This window comes from Euprymna scolopes, chromosome 41 (genome assembly GCF_053919585.1).
Source record: "Euprymna scolopes isolate OS-2025 chromosome 41, ASM5391958v1, whole genome shotgun sequence".
Lineage (NCBI taxonomy): Eukaryota > Metazoa > Mollusca > Cephalopoda > Sepiida > Sepiolidae > Euprymna > Euprymna scolopes.
The window spans coordinates 58,256,206-58,261,275 of record NC_136522.1 but is presented as its reverse complement, the minus strand read 5'-3'; positions in this window follow the sequence as shown (position 1 = coordinate 58,261,275).

The following is a 5,070-nucleotide window of genomic DNA, read 5'->3' as shown; positions in this document are numbered from 1 at the left end:
TTTTTGGGTCGGGTTCGATCTAGCTGGTATCACCCAAATACTTTTTCTTTTATATTTGAAATAAGAACTATATTATAATATATATGAAATCGGGACTAATTTTAAATACCATATTTAAGCGTATTTTAAGACTGGGCAACGCTCCCCTTGCTATTCTTATCTATTAATCTCTCTTTGTTTTTTCTGTCTGTCTATCTGTCTGTCTCCATTTTTACAAACTCTATGTTTTCCTTAACTAAAAGTCGCAGAGCAACTCAAGTGCATCAAGTGATTGGATTTTTATGATCCATTCTTTTATAGGTTTTTAACTGGAATAAATAGTATTTGAGGGGTCAAAAATGGATCAAAATTGAAAGAAAAATTGTTATACAGTTTGTACATTCATCTAGGTTTATTTTTAATGAGTTTATATGCATGTCAGATTAGTGCGCTGGTAACGTTACCAACTTTTATTGCTACAGTCTTGCATTTGGTTTCGATTCCAGCTGTTGGCACCAAAATACCGTTTTGTTACTTATTATGAATCAAAGCTTGCAGTTTTCTGAAGAATTACGTCAGTAACAGAAACATTGGCTAAACGACAAAGTTCAGAGAATTCTGCGAGACATATCAAATCAAGCATATTACGACACCCAAGTACCACGCCAGAAGCAACGGCCAGGCCGAACGCTTCGTCGGTACACTTAAAAGACCATTAAAAAAGGCGTCCGGTACACCGACAGAAAAGGCCCTTCAACAATTTCTGCGGGTTTACAGAATCACGAGAAATCCGAACACGCTAGATGCGGGATCCCCAGCTGAAATCTAAATCCGTATTTGATAAGCTGCTACCCAAACAAATAGTACACAACAGAACCTCTACAATGCATACGAAACGGTTTAACAGCGGAGATAACGTGTATTTTAGACATTTTAGAAATAACGTTTCTTTTTAGGAACAGGGCACGATCTTACGAAGAATCGGCCATGTTATACATCATACATCATTCAGGGCCCAAAGTTTCAACATAAGAGGCACCTGAACCAAATCAGGAAACACTTTTACAAGGATCAAGAAGAACCACCGCACGGCGGTAGTGAGGCGATTGAAACTGTGTATGACTGTTTTGACATATACCCTCCAAAAGGGATGTCAGAATCGAGACGCTCTGGCAGAAAGAGGAAGCGCACAGACCCCTTGGTGGTCTGCCCGAAAAGGAAGAAATACTGATTTTCACAACCGCGAAAAAAAGCTTGGGAGGGGTGTGTGTGGAGGAATCATCCTCCAAATGGACTGTTCTATCCATTATATAAACTAAAGACCTTTTGATCCCAGAGGTGGATTAAACACCAGAGCGACCCTCGCCTGCTCTGTGACGTTTACTACTCTTTTCAGTTATAAACTTTTTACCTTGTTGTTCCAGTAATACATTATTTAAACTCTATTCTGTTGTTCTGTTTTCTCTGTGGCTTATTGCTTATTGCTTATTGCGAGCCATAACAGTAACAGAAACATTGGCTAAGCGAAGGTTCATATTGAATAAAAAGAAATATTATGGTTCCTAATTTTGTGAGTATGGATTGAGTATTCGTACTATTATTTTGAATTCTCCAGACTACTGCTCTCAACTGGGGTCTTATTTTACAACGTTTCAGTCGATGAACTATCTAACCTTCATCTATGCCCCGTGGAGCAGTGGATAGGGTACTTTGTAAACTTCAGCTTTAAAATTCGCACTTCTCTAGAGGTTAAAAGCTCAATACTGAAATGCTATTGTACATCACAAAATACTTCTATCCAGCCATGGCTGACGGTACGCGAGAAGTCTACTGTCCCGTAATAAGTAAAAGGTTTTGTTCAGATTCGTGTGTCCGATAAAAATATTCTCGAGTTCAACAGATAGCTTACCGATTTCGACAAGATAACTTGAAGATGGCCGGAGTTTACATTGACTGATACGGTGTAAAAATAGCAATTACTATGAAGATAGTATTCCGAAGTATTACAGCAATACGTGAAACATTATACTCTGTTTAAAAGACAGATTAATGTTCGCCCCGGTCATAAAAATTGTGTATGCGTGTAAGTCGCAGATGCTTCGTTGAGTAAATGAAACAGAAAATGATGACAGAGATGTGATGCTTTCGAAATGCATTCCCAATTTTTATTTTTATTAATTACTTTTCATTGAGATAAAATCTAACAGTTTTTTTTATCGTGGTAATTTTTAGCTTATAGTTTTGTGATTTTAGTAATGTTATTTTCTTTTATTGTAAACTAGCCTTGTTGCCCGGCGTTGCCCGGCGTTGCCCGGCGTTGCCCGGCGTTGCCCGGATGTTTGGGAGTGTTTGTTGAGTAAAAAAAAAAAAGAAAGTGGTAGTACTTGTATCACGAAGGAGTGTAAGAACGTGAAAAATGTGACGTCTTTGCTGTTGCGGCCATCACTTAACCGGAAGTGACGTAGTTTTAAACTCAAATGGAGAGAGCGGATGAATTTCTGAAAATATTAGCACAAAAAGAAATAAAACTATTCCTCCCTGTAGAAAAATATCTAGTTGAGGGTGAATTAATGTTTTTAGCAAATATTTTTATATTTGTCGTCCGAAGGGTCACGCTTCAGAATGGTCACAATCTCCTGAAAATTCGTTATCTCTGTCAAAAGTTTTAGGCAGGCTTACAAACATCCATACATAATACATACATACATACATACATACATACATACATACATACATACATACACACATACATTAAAAAAGACAGGTGAGATTTTTTATTATAAACTAGACGTGGTGCCCGGCGTTACCCGAATGATTGGAGTTGGATGTTGAGGAAAAATGTAGTAGCAGGGAGGCTTGCTCGAACCCGTGACACGAAGGTGGAAAGAAACTGAAAGAAAACGTGACGTCATACCCCTACTACATGACGCAGCCGGAAGTTCGGAATGTTGAAATTAAGTAAAGTCAATCCAACCGATACGATGATTGCAAAAATGACGAAACACACACACACACACACACACACACACACACACACACACACACACACACACACACACACACACACATACAACTTTCCTTGAAGAAAACTGCCCAGTTGCGGGTGAAGGACTTTATGTTTTTAGCCAATTTTTCGGTATTTGTCGTCTGATGGACGAGCTTCAAAACGCTACCGATCTCGTGAAAATCCGTCGCTACTGTCGAAAGTGTTAGGCATACATACAAACAGACACACAAAATTACATGATTACATACAAACATACATGCATACAAACAAACATAAATACATAAATACATAAATACATACACTTAAACAATAAGTTGAGATTTATATAATAGATGTTTTTCTTATTTTTATTATTTTCTTAAATGTAATATATATCTTTATCAATGATATTATAATTTATCTTTTTTTTTCATTTCTTTCTCATTTTTTCCCTCTTTTTTATTTATCTCGTTTTCGATACACACTTTTTCTCTATTTCTGCACGCACTTTACTCTCACTCGTTTTATGCGTCATCTTAAATGTGTTAAAGGCCGTTATTCTGAATGACGCGTGATGTGGTCTCCTTATATTTTCTTTCGTGCTCGTAAACTTCTGTATAATTTGTTTACGTACTAAACTTATGCATGAGCAATATCGCCTGCAGTAGTTTCTAGTTATTTGCAATTAGCTGATCGAAACATGTTAGTAAAGGTGTAGCGAAATATTAATGCTGGTGTAAAACAAATAAAAGTATATCTTGTCCTATTTTGGTATTGAGCACTATTGTGGTAACCTCGTCAAAATCTAATTGGTTGCTTTACCACTGAAAGCGGGTTCGAATCTATCGACTAGTGAATCTGCATTGAATATTTCCGAACGGATGAAACCCTAGTGTCTGTATGATTTAATAATTATTACAGTAAATAATTAAATATATATATATATATATATATATATATATATATATATATATATTATTATTATTATTATTATTATTATTATTATTATTATTATTACATTTTCACCCCTAACAAGGTACATTACCACTTTGATGTAGGGGGGCTACTATTAGGGACAAAGGCTACAGGGGTACTAGGTTGGGCAGAAAGACGTCGGTTCACGCTACATTTGAACTTCTGCATGCCAGTACATTTGGGAAAGCAGGAACTTTGTAGGGAGTTCCAAAGTCTAGCGGTTCTGGGAAGAAAATACTGAAGTAGAAGGCTCTCTTATATCTAGCGATCTCTACTGTGAAGGGGTGGGATTTTACTGTTTGTCGGGTTTGTCGGCGATATTTACGTAGAGGGGGTACAAGTGCTTGCAGTTTGTCGGAGCATTCACCGTTAAAGTACTTGTAGAACAGGCAGAGGGATGCTACATTGCGTCGATGGGACAGAGGCTGAAGCTTGGATGATAGTTCAGGACCTATTAGGTTGGCGACTCTCTTTTGAAACTTGTCTAGGAGTTATGGATTAGTAGCAGATGCAGCGGCCCAAATATAACAACAATACTCCATACGTGGGCGAATCGTGGCCTTATAGAGGTACATGATACTTTCAGGCGTCAGTAGCTTTCTAGCACGGTAGAGAGAACCCACCGTCTTCGCAACTGTCCTGGCAATGCTCTCAATGTAATTGTTCCAACCCATGTTTCCTGTGGATGTTAGGCCGAGGAGTTTAAAAGATTTGCTTTCAGATAAAGAGTCTTTGACCATTGCTATTGGTTGTAGAGAAGGTTTCTTGTAGTTATTAAAGGAAACAAGTTTAGTCTTGGCAGCATTGAATGTGACCATCCATTTTTGTCCGCATTCCACTACAGATTGGAGATCATCTTCTAGTGTTTCTGCCATTTCTTTAGATATGTGTTCATTTGTTTTCCTGTCGTGTCTGTAATAGAGTGTGGTGTCATCAGCATATATATCCATCTCAGAGGCAATTTTGTCGGGGAGGTCATTTATGAATATCAGGAACAATAGAGGTCCAAGGATAGACCCCTGAGGCACTCTCGCATGTAGATCATATTGTTTAGATGAACGGCCATCGAGGACAACCTGGATTTTTCTCTTATCTAAGAAGGATTTAATTATGTTAAGTATTTTTTCCAG